General features: G+C 39.4%; 1 protein-coding gene across 2 annotated transcripts in view; it reads right to left on the bottom strand.

Annotated features, from left to right (window-relative positions):
- TTLL11 (tubulin tyrosine ligase like 11) overlaps window positions 1–17,997 on the bottom strand; it is a 256,317-nt gene that overhangs the window by 237,295 nt on the left and 1,025 nt on the right. The window lies entirely within an intron of this gene.

Below are 17,997 nucleotides of genomic sequence, written 5' to 3'. Positions count from 1 at the left end.
TTACTTCTAAAGGGCCAAAAAATCATTCTTTATTTAGGTGGTCAGTCTGATCCATTGGAATAAGACCTGGTCTGAGAGCCAGGAGACCCAGCCTCTCATCTTACACTAGAACTAACCTCTCTGTCAATTAACCCCTCTTAAAAGCAGGAGAGTTGAAACAGCATAAACACTTATTTGGCATAAGCATTACATATGTTATTAAAATGGGACAACAACCCTATGAGATAAGTATCATGATGTCCCATATGACAGAACAAATAAGTAGTGAGCTACAAATCCAGCTCTAACTTTACTGAACACTGACATCTGTAAAACAGAAATAATGAAATCTACCATATTTGTTGCACAAAGTAAAAGTCAAGTTAGATGAATGTATGTAAGAATTTTCACATAAAAGACACAGTCCCATAGAGATTTAATACTCCAAGTCTCTCCACGCAGCCTGGTAATTCACTAGAAGTTTAATAGTACCTGAAGGTAGAACTGTGTTTTTCCTCTGTCCTTTAAAGTTAACAAGTCAATAATAGGTTAAGGACTGTCTTAGGTGAATGGGAAGGGGGAAAAATTTTTTTAATTGTAACAATGTAGATCATGCAAGGCAAATGATTAGCTGTTAGATACTTAAATAACCAACGGGGGAAAATATTTACAACACATATGAGACAAAAAGTATCTACCTATAACATTTAAAGAAACTTTACAAACCAATAAGAAAAACACAAACAACCCAAAAGATAAAAAACATTCTGACATTTCACAGATGAAGCAATAGAAATGACTGATAAACTTCAGCAAAAAGTTCAACCTTGTTGACAATAAGAGAAATGTAAATTAAAAGAGCATATTTTTACCTATCAGTTTGGAAAAGATTTAGAAGACTAATTGTATCCAGCACTGGAGAATATAAGACAGGTGCTCTCCTACAAATTGCTGGTGGCAATTTGGTAGTAACAATCAAAATACAAAGTGTATATACCCTTTGACCCAAAAATTCCTAGGAATTTAACCTACAAAAGTATTTTAACAAGCATACACTTAATGTCTGAAAAAGGATGTTTGCTGTACCACTATTTGTATAGCAAAGAAAAAAATATGGAAACAACATCCATCACTAGGGGATTGATTAAATAAATCACAATGGATCCATAAAATAGACTATGAAGTTGTTATTTAAATGAAACGAATCTATACCTACTAACATAGAAAGATGTCCATGATGTACTGCTAAAAAACAAGTTGCCAAACACTATATATATATCGTATAACTGCATTTTTGTAAAAATCAATTATTTATATCTATATAGAATATATATGTATCTCTACATATGTTTTATATCCTGGTAGTCACTAGGATTCACCAAATATTTTTATTTTCCTCTTTACACCCTCTTGGTAGGACTGCATATCCCCATTCCCTCTGAGGTTAGACTTGGCCTTGTAACTTGCTTTGGGGAATGAAATGTGAATAGATGTTATGCGTCACTTCCAGGTAGAAGTTCTAAGAGCCAGTGTGCCACTTGCCATGTTCCCTTCCCCTCAGGGATCTCTTGGAAGCATGCGTCCTGTGCCCACAGAAACCCGGTCCTCAGAACAGGCAAGATGATGAGAGCCCTCTCTCCCCGCTCCCACCCCAAACCAGCACTGAACATGCAGTGTGAACAAGAAATAAACTTTTGTTGTATTGAGCCGCTGCTATTTTGTGATTGCTACTACAGCACAACTTAACCAGCCTGTTACACAGAAATAAGAAAAGAAAAAAAAAATCTGGAAAGGCACATACCAAACTGTAATCGTGGTGAGGGGGAGTAGGATTAGAGGGAAAGAGGGGAAGGAAGGGGGATAAAGGAGTAGGGACTTTCAGTTTTTGTTTTATATACTTGGACTTGTATAATTTTCATAAGCACATATTGCTTTTAGAATTTTTTAAAAAGTAATTGTAAATAATTTAAGATGTTTAGAATTTTCTATTGTTGCTATTTTTAAAATTCCAATAGGCCACAGTTCTATACAACGAGAAAAAAATCTCTCTGTGGGCATAAAGAATGAAATATGAAAACTGGCCTACCTAAGAATTCTAGGAAGAAGTACCAAGGGACTTATCTGAAAAGTAAAACTATAGCTAGGTAGGAAAGACTGAACAGGAGTTAAACTTCCCTATCTTCCCAGCTTCATTATAGATGAAAAGCTTTTATTCAGAGGACGTAGAAGCAGATGGGAGAAGAGAAGATGCCAGAAGTGCCTGCTATGACTTACAAAGCACTTATAAAAATTACTAGATAGTGGTTCAAAAATGCCCAGGGAAACAAATGTGTACACAAATAGCAGCAGAGACAACTATTAAGACAAGGCACAATTTGATGTAAGGAGGAAGGAGAGATGTCAGAACATCTGGAATAGAGAAACATGACAATTGTGCTCTCCAGAAAAGAAAATAAAACCTTTGCTGAGGAATCTCAGGGACATGACCTGGCTTCAGAGGAGCAACCACAAGGAAGAGGAGTAGTTCAAAGCCATTAGGGGAACAGCTAGGCTATTTGCCTATTCACACCATCAATTTTTGTTACAAAATTTTCTTACAAAATTCAACTAAGATGTCATAGAAATTCATCAGAGGGAAAGTCAAACCAACAAGCAGTCTTACTTTAAAGCACCAAGATGAGGAATCTGAGGCTCAGAGAGCTAAAATAGCTTACCCAGAGTCACAGAGTCGCTATGCGACCGTCAAGATTCAAACTCATGTCCAGCTATGGTATTTCCAGAATTAGTGGGGAGGGAAGTCAAGAGCAAAGAAACTAACCTTGGAAATTTGCATCTCCTCCACATAGTTGGACATTGATGTTCAACCACCTCAGCTTGTCTCTGTGAACTAGTTGCCTCGTTTTGTGAACACAAAGATTAAGATATGTCACTCAAATAGTCAAAATAAGTTTCTCATGGCGATGTTTATAATTAATATGCAAAGTATAAAACAGACAACAGGTCCAGAATGGAGGCTTTAGAAAAAAATTATTAAACTCAAAAAACTTTAAAAGTATAATTGATTTAAAAAGAAAAAAAAACTTTAAATCAGTATAATTAAAAAATAAATTGTGACGTCTAGATTATATCAAAGTTAATATTCATTCAAAATGTACCTGCCCCTTAGCTAATGGGGATCTTTATGTGTTTTTATCTGCTATATCCGGAGAGTCTAAATGTAGCCTGCCACAAAGCAGGTCTCAAAAGTATTTGTTAAATGACTCAATATCTGTTCTGCTAACCAGTGACCTTTCCTTGCAGACTAAATTCTATAATATTAGTTTCTAGTTTCTAAAAAATAGATCAAATAACCAATGTTTACAAATACCCTATAGAAAGAAAAAGAATTAACACTGGGTAACTACAGGGTGCCCAGCATTGGGTAAGGCAATTTACATACATCCCTCATATAATCTCACAAAAATTTTGCAAGATAATATATTACTAGTCATTTTTATAGATGAAGAATTTGAGGCTCAGAGAGATTCTGTATTTAGAACACAATCAGTTTAGTCACACAAACAGTTAGTGGTGAGGATTTTAAACAACATCTGTCTGATACCAAAGCCCATACTAATTCCAGGATACAACATTTCCCCTTTAGCAAAGGCACACATAAACAGTGGTTAATTACTTTTACAATGTATTCTTCTCAAGGAATAGATTTAAAAGAAAAATAAAATATATGGCTGGATTTTTGCATTAAACTTCTGCTAATACAAAACTAGATCCAGAGACTACTTTCTTCTGGAAGAAAGCATCGTCTTGATGATGCCTTGATGTGGACATTTGCTGACCTCAAAACTGAGCAATTTAAAAAACCCACTCTCGAACTGCGTGGACTGGACACCACAGAGCAATCTGACTTTGGGCATACTTCATACAACACTCATGAAAACGTGGAACTGCTGAGATCAGCGAAATCTGTAAGTTTTTGCGGCCAGCGGACCCGCGCCCCTCCCTGCCAGGCTCAGTCCCGGGGGAGGAGGGGCTGTCAGCTCCGGGAAGGAGAAGGGAGAACTGAAGTGGCAGCCCTTATCGGAAACTCATTCTACTAATCCAAAATCCAACCATAGATAGACTGAGACCAGACACCAGAGAATCTGAGAGCAGCCAGCCCAGCAGAGAGGAGACAGGCATAGAAAAAAAAAACAACACGAAAAACTCCAAAATAAAAGCGGAGGATTTTTGGAGTTCTGGTGAACATAGAAAGGGGAAGGGCCCTGAGGCGCATATGCAAATCCCGAAGAAAAGCTGATCTCTCTGCCCTGTGGACCTTTCCTTAATGGCCCTGGTTGCTTTGTCTCTTAGCATTTCAATAACCCATTAGATCTCTGAGGAGGGCCCATTTTTTTTGTTTGTTTGTTTGTTTGTTTTTTTAATCCTTTTTTTCTTTTTCTAAAACAATTACTCTAAGAAGCCCAATACAGAAAGCTTCAAAGACTTACTATTTGGACAGGTCAAGTCAAGAGCAGAACTAGGAGAGCTCTGAGACAAAATGCAATAATCCAGTGGCTGACAAAATTCACTAAACACCACAACTTCCCAAGAAAAGGGGGGTGTCTGCTCACAGCCATCATCCTGGTGGACAGGAAACACTCCTGCCCATCGCCAGCCTCATAGCCCAGAACTGCCCCAGACAACCCAGTGTGACGGAAGTGCTTCAAATAACAGGCACACTCCACAAAACTGGGCGTGGACATTAGCCTTCCCTGCAACCTCAGCTGATTGTCCCAGAGTTGGGAAGGTGGAGCAGTGTGAATTAACAAACCCCCATTCAGCCATCATTTCAGCAGACTGGGAGCCTCCCTACACAGCCCAGCAGCCCAGAACTGCCCTGGGGGGACGGCACTCACCTGTGACATAGCACAGTCATCCCTCAACAGAGGACCCGGGGTGCACAGCCTGGAAGAGGGGCCCACTTGCAAGTCTCAGGAGCCATACGCCAATACCAAGGACTTGTGGGTCAGTGGCAGAGACAAACTGTGGCAGGACTGAACTGAAGGATTAGACTATTGCAGCAGCTTTAAAACTCTAGGATCACCAGGGAGATTTGATTGTTAGAGCCACCCCCCCCCTCCCTGACTGCCCAGAAACACGCCCCATATACAGGGCAGGCAACACCAACTACACACGCAAGCTTGGTACACCAATTGGACCCCACAAGACTCACTCCCCCACTCACCAAAAAGGCAAAGCAGGGGAGAACTGGCTTGTGGAGAACAGGTGGCTCGTGGATGCCACCTGCTGGTTAGTTAGAGAAAGTGTACTCCACGAAGCTGTAGATCTGATAAATCAGAGATAAGGACTTCAATTGGTCTACAAATCCTAAAAGAACCCTATCAAGTTCAGCAAATGCCACGAGGCCAAAAACAACAGAAAATTATAAAGCATATGAAAAAAACAGACGATATGGATAACCCAAGCCCAAGCACCCAAATCAAAAGACCAGAAGAGACACAGCACCTAGAGCAGCTACTCAAAGAACTAAAGATGAACAATGAGACCATAGTATGGGAGATAAAGGAAATCAAGAAGACCCTAGAAGAGCATAAAGAAGACATTGCAAGACTAAATAAAAAAATGGATGATCTTATGGAAATTAAAGAAACTGTTGACCAAATTAAAAAGATTCTGGACACTCATAGTACAAGACTAGAGGAAGTTGAACAACGAATCAGTGACCTCGAAGATGACAGAATGGAAAATGAAAGCATAAAAGAAAGAATGGGGAAAAAAATTGAAAAACTCGAAATGGACCTCAGGGATATGATAGATAATATGAAACGTCCAAATATAAGACTCATTGGTGTCCCAGAAGGGGAAGAAAAGGGTAAAGGTCTAGGAAGAGTATTCAAAGAAATTGTTGGGGAAAACTTCCCAAATCTTCTAAACAACATAAATACACAAATCATAAATGCTCAGCAAACTCCAAATAGAATAAATCCAAATAAACCCACTCCGAGACATATACTGATCACACTATCAAACACAGAAGAGAAGGAGCAAGTTCTGAAAGCAGCAAGAGAAAAGCAATTCACCACATACAAAGGAAACAGCATAAGACTAAGTAGTGACTACTCAGCAGCCACCATGGAGGCAAGAAGGCAGTGGCACGATATATTTAAAATTCTGAGTGAGAAAAATTTCCAGCCAAGAATACTTTACCCAGCAAAGCTCTCCTTCAAATTTGAGGGAGAGCTTAAATTTTTCACAGACAAACAAATGCTGAGAGAATTTGCTAACAAGAGACCTGCCCTACTGGAGATACTAAAGGGAGCCCTACAGACAGAGAAACAAAGAAAGGACAGAGAGACTTGGAGAAAGGTTCAGTACTAAAGAGATTCGGTATGGGTACAATAAAGGATATTAATAGAGAGAGGGGAGAAATATGACAAACATAAACCAAAGGATAAGATGGCTGATTCAAGAAATGCCTTCACGGTTATAACGTTGAATGTAAATGGATTAAACTCCCCAGTTAAAAGATATAGATTCGCAGAATGGATCAAAAAAAATGAACCATCAATATGTTGCATACAAGAGACTCATCTTAGACACAGGGACACAAAGAAACTGAAAGTGAAAGGATGGAAAAAAATATTTCATGCAAGCTACAGCCAAAAGAAAGCAGGTGTAGCAATATTAATCTCAGATAAAATAGACTTCAAATGCAGGGATGTTTTGAGAGACAAAGAAGGCCACTACGTACTAATAAAAGGGGCAATTCAGCAAGAAGAAATAACAATCGTAAATGTCTATGCACCCAACCAAGGTGCCACAAAATACATGAGAGAAACACTGGCAAAACTAAAGGAAGCAATTGATGTTTCCACAATAATTGTGGGAGACTTCAACACATCACTCTCTCCTATAGATAGATCAACCAGACAGAGGACCAATAAGGAAATTGAAAACCTAAACAATCTGATAAATGAATTAGATTTAACAGACATATACAGGACATTACATCCCAAATCACCAGGATACACATACTTTTCTAGTGCTCATGGAACTTTCTCCAGAATAGATCATATGCTGGGACATAAAACAAGCCTCAATAAATTTAAAAAGATTGAAATTATTCAAAGCACATTCTCTGACCACAATGGAATACAATTAGAAGTCAATAACCATCAGAGACTTAGAAAATTCACAAATACCTGGAGGTTAAACAACACACTCCTAAACAATCAGTGGGTTAAAGAAGAAATAGCAAGAGAAATTGCTAAATATATAGAGACGAATGAAAATGAGAACACAACATACCAAAACCTATGGGATGCAGCAAAAGCAGTGCTGAGGGGGAAATTTATAGCACTAAACACATATATTAAAAAGGAAGAAAGAGCCAAAATCAAAGAACTAATGGATCAACTGAAGAAGCTAGAAAATGAACAGCAAACCAATCCTAAACCAAGTAGAAGAAAAGAAATAACAAGGATTAAAGCAGAAATAAATGACATAGAGAACAAAAAAAACAATAGAGAGGATAAATATCACCAAAAGTTGGTTCTTTGAGAAGATCAACAAGATTGACAAGCCCCTAGCTAGACTGACAAAATCAAAAAGAGAGAAGACCCATATAAACAAAATAATGAATGAAAAAGGTGACATAACTGCAGATCCTGAAGAAATTAAAAAAATTATAAGAGGATACTATGAACAACTGTATGGCAACAAACTGGATAATGTAGAGGAAATGGACAATTTCCTGGAAACATATGAACAACCTAGACTGACCAGAGAAGAAATAGAAGACCTCAACCAACCCATCACAAGCAAAGAGATCCAATCAGTCATCAAAAATCTTCCCACAAATAAATGCCCAGGGCCAGATGGCTTCACAGGGGAATTCTACCAAACTTTCCAGAAAGAACTGACACCAATCTTACTCAAACTCTTTCAAAACATTGAAGAAAATGGAACACTACCTAACTCATTTTATGAAGCTAACATCAATCTAATACCAAAACCAGGCAAAGATGTTACAAAAAAGGAAAACTACCGGCCAATCTCCCTAATGAATATAGATGCAAAAATCCTCAACAAAATACTTGCAAATCAAATCCAAAGACACATTAAAAAAATCATACACCATGACCAAGTGGGGTTTATTCCAGGCATGCAAGGATGGTTCAACATAAGAAAATCAATCAATGTATTACAACACATTAACAAGTCAAAAGGGAAAAATCAATTGATCATCTCAATAGATGCTGAAAAAGCATTTGACAAAATCCAACATTCCTTTTTGATAAAAACACTTCAAAAGGTAGGAATTGAAGGAAACTTCCTCAACATGAGAAAGAGCATATATGAAAAACCCACAGCCAGCATACTACTCAATGGTGAGAGACTGAAAGCCTTCCCTCTAAGATCAGGAACAAGACAAGGATGCCCGCTATCACCACTGTTATTCAACATTGTGCTGGAAGTGCTAGCCAGGGCAATCCGGCAAGACAAAGAAATAAAAGGCATCCAAATTGGAAAAGAAGAAGTAAAACTGTCATTGTTTGCAGATGATATGATCTTATATCTAGAAAACCCTGAGAAATCGACGATACAGCTACTAGAGCTAATAAACAAATTTAGCAAAGTAGCGGGATACAAGGTTAATGCACATAAGTCAGTAATGTTTCTATATGCTAGAAATGAACAAACCGAAGAGACACTCAAGAAAAAGATACCATTTTCAATAGCAACTAAAAAAATCAAGTACCTAGGAATAAACTTAACCAAAGATGTAAAAGACCTATACAAAGAAAACTACATAACTCTACTAACAGAAATAGAAGGGGACCTTAAAAGATGGAAAAATATTCCATGTTCATGGATAGGAAGGCTAAATGTCATTAAGATGTCAATTCTACCCAAACTCATCTACAGATTCAATGCAATCCCAATCAAAATTCCAACAACCTACTTTGCAGACTTGGAAAAGCTAGTTATCAAATTTATTTGGAAAGGGAAGATGCCTCGAATTGCTAAAGACACTCTAAAAAAGAAAAACGAAGTGGGAGGACTTACACTCCCTGACTTTGAAGCTTATTATAAAGCCACAGTTGCCAAAACAGCATGGTACTGGCACAAAGATAGACATATAGATCAATGGAATCGAATTGAGAATTCGGAGATAGACCCTCAGATCTATGGCCGACTGATCTTTGATAAGGCCCCCAAAGTCACTGAACTGAGTCATAATGGTCTTTTCAACAAATGGGGCTGGGAGAGTTGGATATCCATATCCAAAAGAATGAAAGAGGACCCCTACCTCACCCCCTACACAAAAATTAACTCAAATGGACGAAAGATCTCAATATAAAAGAAAGTACCATAAAACTCCTAGAAGATAATGTAGGAAAACATCTTCAAGACCTTGTATTAGGCGGCCACTTCCTAGACTTTACACCCAAAGCACAAGCAACAAAAGAGAAAACAGATAAATGGGAACTCCTCAAGCTTAGAAGTTTCTGCACCTCAAAGGAATTTCTCAAAAAGGTAAAGAGGCAGCCAACTCAATGGGAAAAAATTTTTGGAAACCATGTATCTGACAAAAGACTGATATCTTGCATATATAAAGAAATCCTACAACTCAATGACAATAGTACAGTCGGCCCAATTATAAAATGGGCAAAAGATATGAAAAGACAGTTCTCTGAAGAGGAAATACAATTGGCCAAGAAACACATGAAAAAATGTTCAGCTTCACTAGCTATTAGAGAGATGCAAATTAAGACCACAATGAGATACCATCTAACACCGGTTAGAATGGCTGCCATTAAACAAACAGGAAACTACAAATGCTGGAGGGGATGTGGAGAAATTGGAACTCTTATTCACTGTTGGTGGGACTGTATAATGGTTCAGCCACTCTGGAAGTCAGTCTGGCAGTTCCTTAGAAAACTAGATATAGAGTTACCATTCGATCCAGCGATTGCACTTCTTGGTATATACCTGGAAGATCGGAAAGCAGTGACACGAACAGATATCTGCACGCCAATGTTCATAGCAGCATTATTCACAATTGCCAAAAGATGGAAACAACCCAAATGTCCTTCAACAGATGAGTGGATAAATAAAATGTGGTATATACACACGATGGAATACTACGCGGCAGTAAGAAGGAACGATCTCGTGAAACATATGACAACATGGATGAACCTTGAACACATAATGCTAAGCGAAATAAGCCAGGCACAAAAAGAGAAATATTATATGCTACCACTAATGTGAACTTTGAAAAATGTAAAACAAATGGCTTATAATGTAGAATGTAGGGGAACTAGCAATAGAGAGCAATTAAGGAAGGGGGAACAATAATCCAAGAAGAACAGACAAGCTATTTAACGTTCTGGGGATGCCCAGGAATGACTATGGTCTGTTAATTTCTGATGGATATAGTAGGAGCAAGTTCACAGAAATGTTGCTATATTAGGTAACTTTCTTGGGGTAAAGTAGGAACATGTTGGAAGTTAAGCAGTTATCTTAGGTTAGTTGTCTTTTTCTTACTCCCTTGTTATGGTCTCTTTGAAATGTTCTTTTATTGTATGTTTGTTTTCTTTTTAACTTTTTTTTCATACAGTTGATTTAAAAAAGAAGGGAAAGTTAAAAAAAAAAAAAAAAAACAAGGAAAAAAAAAAAAAGATGCGGTGCCCCCTTGAGGAGCCTGTGGGGAGTGCGGGGGTGTTCGCCTGCCCCACCTCCATGGTTGCTGGCGTGACCACAGACATGGGGGACTGGTGGTTTGATGGGTTGGGCCCTCTACCACAGGTTTTGCCCTTGGGAGGACGGTTGCTGCAGGGGAGAGGCTGGGCCTCCCTGTGGTTGTGCCTAAGAGCCTCCTCCCGAATGCCTCTTTGCTGCTCAGATGTGGCCCTGTCTCTCTAGCTAAGCCAACTTGAAAGGTGAAATCACTGCCCTCCCCCCTATGTGGGATCAGACACCCAGGGGAGTGAATCTCCCTGGCAACGTGGAATATGACTCCCGGGGAGGAATGTAGACCTGGCATCGTGGGACGGAGAACATCTTCTTGACCAAAAGGGGGATGTGAAAGGAAATGAAATAAGCTTCAGTGGCAGAGAGAATCCAAAAGGAGCCGAGAGGTCACTCTGGTGGGCACTCTTACACACACTTTAGACAACCCTTTTTAGGTTCTAAAGAATTGGGGTAGCTGGTGGTGGATACCTGAAACTATCAAACTACAACCCAGAACCCATGAATCTCGAAGACAGTTGTATAAAAATGTAGCTTATGAGGGGTGACAAGGGGATTGGGAAAGCCATAAGGACCACACTCCACTTTGTCTAGTTTATGGATGGATGAGTAGAAAAATAGGGGAAGGAAACAAACAGACAAAGGTACCCAGTGTTCTTTTTTACTTCAATTGCTCTTTTTCACTCTAATTATTATTCTTGTTATTCTTGTGTGTGTGCTAATGAAGGTGTCAGGAATTGATTTGGGTGATGAATGTACAACTATGTAATGGTACTGTGAACAATCGAAAGTACGATTTGTTTTGTATGACTGTGTGGTATATGAATATATCTCAATAAAATGAAGATTAAAAAAAAAAAAAAAAAAAAAGACATAATGCTGAGCAAAATAAGCCAGGCACAAAAAGAGAGATATTGTATGTTACCACTAATGTGAATTCTGTGAAAAATGTACAATGTTTTATACTGTAGAATGTAGGGGACCTAGAGATACCAATTAGTGGAGGGGGAATGATAATCTAATAAGAACAGATAAACTATGGAGGGTAATCTCAATGTTATGGGAATGCTCAGGAATGATTATGGTTTGTAAACTTTCTTGGATATAGTAAGATCATGTTGGAAGCAATAGAGTTATTTTAGGTTTTTTTTTTCTCTTATTCCTTTGTTTTCTTAGGGGTTGTTAATTTTCTTGGGGTATGGCAGGAACATGTTGGAAGCAATGTAGTTATTTTAGATTATTTGTTTTTCTTTCTCCTCTGTTTGGACATGGTTTATTAATTTTCTTGGGGTATGGTAGGAACATATTGGAAGCAAAGTAGTTATTTTAGGTTATTTGTTTTCCTTAATCCATTGCTTTGTTTGAAATGTTGTGGGGTTTTTTTGGTTGTTCTTTGCCTGTTTGTTTTTAATTTTTTGATAAACAAAGTTAAAAAATTGAAAAAAAATCAGTAGAAAAATGGGAGTAAAAACTAAATGACAAATAGGGTGGGATGGGGGGATGGTTTGAGTATTCTCTTTTCACTTTTATTTTTTATTCTTATTCTGATTCTTTCTGATGTAAGGAAAATGTTCAGAAATAGATTGTGGTGATGAACGCATAACTATATGATCATACTGTGAACAGTTGATTGTATACCATGGATGACTGTATGGTTTGTGAATATATTTCAATAAAACTGAATTAAAAAAAAAAAAAAAAAAAAAAACTAGATCCAGAATGTCACCAAAAAATGCACACAGTGTATTTTCATAACATGGAAGACATCTCTAACAATTGCAACGCCTGCTGAAAAATAAAATTTTAATTTGCAGTATTTATAGAACTTGAATTTGAGCCCCTGGAATTTATAGTCTTTTAAAGGACTGTTTAAGGAATTAGTATGGATTCATGTAGCTTTTGCACATATTGTATTGTTCAAATAACATTGTACTGAATTATGCTTTTTATAGTATGGCAAGCTTAAATTGCCCAGGAAAAATTCTGGTGGATTACAGACATTAAAATAACATGCCTGTTTTACATAACATGTTTAACATAGATGAAGTAGAAAATTTAGTGGAGGAGGATATAAACCATTCTTAAATATAATGCTGTTTTCAAAAAAGGGGAAGTAAATCACAATAGCTATCCCTGAAACTAGAAAGGGAGGGAAGGTTAAACTACTCATTTTTTATTTTATTCCCAGCCTCTTTCAGAAGGAATCTAAGGCAGAGTAATTCAAAAAGAAAGTGCACATTCCGCGGAAGAGCAAGGCAACTTGGCCTGTTAAATGGCACAGGAATTGCCTTTCTTCTGTGGGCAACAGTAAGATAGGATTTGCAAGGCGCAGGCACCAAATGCCCCCTCTGCCAAGCAGGATATAGTTCAATGTATTTTATTTTAAGTCCTATTTGCAATATGGCTCTTCTAGTTCTGAGTGACTCTGCTGTCAGAGGTATAGGTCAAATGAGGAATGGGTAGGTTAAGAAGAGGAGAATTATAAAACACACCTAAAAGTGGGCTCTGGAATGAGACCGACTTCTGTCTGAACCCTGCCTCTACCACTTACTTGCTGTGTCCACCTCAGCATCTTCTTTGTTATCTGGGGATAATAATAATAATAGAATAATTCCTTGCAGGATGATTTTTAACAAAGGATTAGCAAAAAAGATGGTACAGAATTGTATCCTGGCTATGATCACAGCCTGGGGATGGTTCTGCCACTTGTTAGCTGTGTGGCCGTGGGCTATTCCTGTACCAGTCCCTCTCTAAATCTCAGTTTCCTCAACTGTAAATTGGAGATGACATTAGGATCTACTTCAGAGGCTTGTTGTGAAGATTAAATCAAATAATCCATAGAAAATGCTCAATACAATTTTTAATGCACATAAAGTACTTAGTACAATGCCTAGCACATAATAGATATTTAGCTAATAGAGAGTAACTCATATTATACAAATTATAAGTAGGACAATATAACAAGTGTATACATGCTTTGAACAAAGGCTAGATTCATTTCTGAAAACAAAGCATGGTTTGAAGTCTCTGAAACAAAGAGATTACACTAACAGATCTTGGGACAGGGACTTATGCAAACTATTGTCAACAAAGGTCCCTCTATCAAAGTGCTCAGCACCCTCATTCATGTTAGTTGGTGTCCATGGCACCACTGTACACATATACACAATCTATATCTCTAAGGATGGCAGTTCACAACAACAGTGGCATCTATTCTCTGCAGTGTCCTTTTCTCTAAGGTATTCTTTAACGAGGGTAGCAAAACTGCAAAAGAATATGGGAGGGAATGGGGAGAGAAGCTCGTGACTGGAAAAGGACAGTGTAATTCTGTAAATATTTATTGAGCATCTACTATGACCCAGGAACCATCCCTCTCTTTCATGTAGCAACTTCAATGGTGATCTTATAAACATAATTTTGCTATTCTATAATAAACCTTTAGTCTTATATCTACAAGTTTACAGGGCTAGCATCTGTGAGTTTTCCCTTGAGAAACAAATTGGACATTGCAGAGGCAGTTGAAATAGATATGACCTAGAATGGATATGACTGAAAACTGACTCATCAGAGAGTCAGCGTGGTTTGCTTGGGACAGAAGAAGAGCAGGCAAGGAGGTTCAGTCTATATATGGCAAGCAATCTGTGACCCAATTCAGTCAGAAGCACAAGCTTCTTGGCATGGCCTTCAGAGCCCTCCATGACCAGGCTCCTGCTTTATCTTTCTCCACTCCCCCACATGCTCCCTAAGGTCCCATCATCTCACCTTGAACATAAAACCAGGTCGACACTCCCTGCCTTTGTTCACACTCTGTAGGGAATGCCCTTTACCCAGTCTACTCCCTGGCTGTCTCCTAGCATTTAAAATACAGTCCAAGCATCACCTTCCCACTGTGCTCTCCCATAGCCCAGCCCCCTCACTGCAAGAGGCATCCCTTCTCTCTAGGCTCCCAGCTCCCTGTCCTCATCTCTAACCCTGCCCTGACCAGGCTGGACTGTAATTGTCTATTTGCATAGTTCCTCCGGACTGGGAGCTCCTTGAGGGTAAGGAGTATATCCTATTTATATGTATATCTCCAGCCCCTGACACAGGGTCTGCCACTAGAGAGTCAGTAGAGAGTAGTGGAGAAGGGCACAAAATTGAAGCCTGGTTTCAAAGAAAAAGCCAGTTTCAAATGCTAGCTCTGCCACTTATTAGCGATGTGATTTTGGGTAAGTTACTTCACTTCTGTGTACCTCAACTTCCTCATTGGTAAAATGGAGAAAATAATAACACTTTTGGAGTTGTTGTGAGAATCAAATAATTTTGTACCTGTAAAGAACTTAGACCAGTGCCTGATCCAGAGTAAAGCTGTGTAAGGGTTTATCATTGCTGCTGCTGCTGTTGTTGTTAAACATGTGTGGAATAAAGAAAAGCAGAAGAGAGAGAGAGGGGATGGGGGAGGAGAGAGAGATGATGCCCTGTAGCCAAACAAACTTCTGAATTTGCATGCTGGCTCAGTACTGCCCTGTTAAGTGGACCGTGTTATACAGCCCCCTCACTATGCACCCACAAAAGGAGACAGGGAACTTACACTCTGGATTTCTTAACTACCTACCCAAACACCCCCCCAAAACCAGCCAAACAGGTTCTCCCTAACCCTGCAGCAACACAGCACTACATGCAAGGGACACTGTTGCTCACTCCCTTGTTCCCCCAGCCCCCAGAAGAAGTTACCACTCCTAGAAGTCAATGCTGGCAGGTATTTTAGAGATGATTTGATCCAACACCACCTCTGTAACAGATGGGGAAACTGAGGCCTGGAGAGGCCCTGTGTTTGTACTTTGTACCTGATTCACATATTTGTTACTAGCCACACATTCTCTTTGTAAAAGGTACTAAGAAGAGTACAATCATAGTTTAATGCTGAAAGGAACTTCAAAGTTTATCTAGTATGGCACTTAAACCAAATTTTTGGGTGTCAAGATGAGATGTGAACTCTGCTACAAGTATTTCTTTCTTTTATACGATGAGTATTAATTGACCATCTACAATGTGCCAGGCATTGGGAACACAAGTTTGACACCACCCTGCCTTCAGGAGCCCACAGACTAATGAGGAAGAATGACATTAAGTGAATAATCACACAGCTAATAGTAAAGTCTATTTGTGAGTGATTTATGTTTTACAATATATTAGAATAAGTATTTCTACTTATAGACCAATATGTTCTCTGAGCTAGAGAAAAAGGTGGCAGGAGAGGGGGCACCCTAGAAATTGCCTACACTGGTGGCCTCATCAGTGCAAAGGTCTCATGGAGATTAACATCAGCATTATGCGGGCTGAGCATACAGGAACCAACTAACAGCTATACTCACCCCCACTTTATAGATAAGAAAACTGAGGCCTGAAGGGTTTAGCTGACTTGCCCTAAGTAGCACAGTTGATAAATGGAAGAACCCTAAAATTCCTAAAGGTTCATATAGCCTTCAGAAAAAACTTCAAATCCCATAGCATGGCCCATGATCTAACCCCTGCTCACTTCTCCAGCCTCAGTACTCACCATTCCACCTCCCTCTCTATGATCCAGCCAGAGTAACTACATACAAAGCCCCAAATGTACCTCTACTTTGCCTATACTCCACCCTCTACCAAGGACATAAAGTCCATGGTCCCTAGCTAAACTCCTACTCATTTTTGGCACTCAAAACTCATTTCAGTTTTATCTGCTTCAGGTAGCCCTCCCGAGATTCCCCTCCTCTACCTCCTATAGCTCTTACACCTTTACTTAGAGCTTTACACATATAGAGAGAAACACTCATCACATAATTTATTCATCCATTCAACAAATATTTATTGAGCAACTTCTATGTGCCAAGCACCTGAGGATACATCAGTCAATAAAGCAAAACCCCTGCCCTCGTGGAGCTTACATTCTAGTGAGGGAAACAGACAGTAAATAAACAATACATAATATAATGTCAGGTAGAGTTAAGGGCTATGCAGAAAAAAAATACAGAAGAGCAAGGTTTGGAGACTAATGGAAGTGGGGAGGGGGATCACCAGGCCTCTCTGAGGAGGTGGCATTTGATCAGAGATCTGAAAAAGAGACAGAGTAAGCTACACAAATAACTGGGAAAGGAACATTTCAGGAAAGAGCAGCAAAGGCCCTGTAATTACTGCAATTATTTTTTTACTTGTGTTTTGTCCACACTAAACAATAAGGTCATCTTTGATTGCCAGGGCTCAGCACAGAACTCAGCACCTCCATAGTAGGCATTTACTGAATGACTGAATGAACTTTGACTGGCATGGATGTCTGCTGATTTCTGAGTTCATCTGGGACCATCTCTCTTAGAGAACAAGATCTGGCCCACTTCATTTCACTCTCCCACAGGGCTAAGCACAGGCCCAACCAGCCTGGCCTGACTCCATGGCCTACTTTCAGTGTCTGGATCTCAGTTTATTAGGACTGTGGCACTGATGAATTCTCCAGTTTTTTCTTGTTCTGGCCCTCATATCTCTTGGCCAGGCTTGGGACCCTATCCAGAAACCCAGAGCCTCCAGGACTGGGAACCCACTCTCACTTTCCCCAGATTTCCCAGGCATAGAAATCCTTCCCTGAATCCCAAACCCCAAGACTGGAGGCCCTGACACCTGGGGTAGGACTTCCCCAGTGATGACCCCCTACACATCTGGAAGTCTGCCTTGCCTGAATCTTGACTTCCCTTCAAAACACATGACTCGGTTTTGCTAGGGCATCAACCCTCTGACCACATCAGTCCTTTCTGTGGCCATCCCTCTCATGTTCCAATGCTATAAAACCGTTACCAAACAAGGTACAGGGCTAGGTACCAGACTCCTCATGTTGCAGATAACCTGATACCATCAGCAGACCATCTGGGTCTAAGTCTCCAGACTCGCCTACACTAAATCACAATCCTGACACTCTGGAAAGCACATTAAACAGCCTTAGATGCTGCAGTTAAAGTCAAGTGACTTTATGCACTCAGCCAACTGCAACAGATATCTCTGGGTGTAATTGGTAATGCATCCCAGCACCCACCAGGTCTAACAGGTTCAGGGTTGAATAACCCATTTCCTCATTTACCCTTTCATCCACCACTTACTGCCACCTACTATATGCCAAACACTGGAATAAAAAATATAGCACCTGCACTGATGATAATGATGATGACACTGATGATGATAATGATGATGGAGGAGGAGAGAAAGGAGTGGTAAGATTAGTTGCCATTTAGTGTATATGTGTGCTGTGACCACTAA

Source organism: Choloepus didactylus, chromosome 10 (genome assembly GCF_015220235.1).
Source record: "Choloepus didactylus isolate mChoDid1 chromosome 10, mChoDid1.pri, whole genome shotgun sequence".
In the NCBI taxonomy this organism is placed as follows: Eukaryota; Metazoa; Chordata; class Mammalia; order Pilosa; family Megalonychidae; genus Choloepus; species Choloepus didactylus.
Note: the sequence above shows the minus strand (reverse complement) of the source record. Positions and strands in the feature narration are given on the sequence as shown.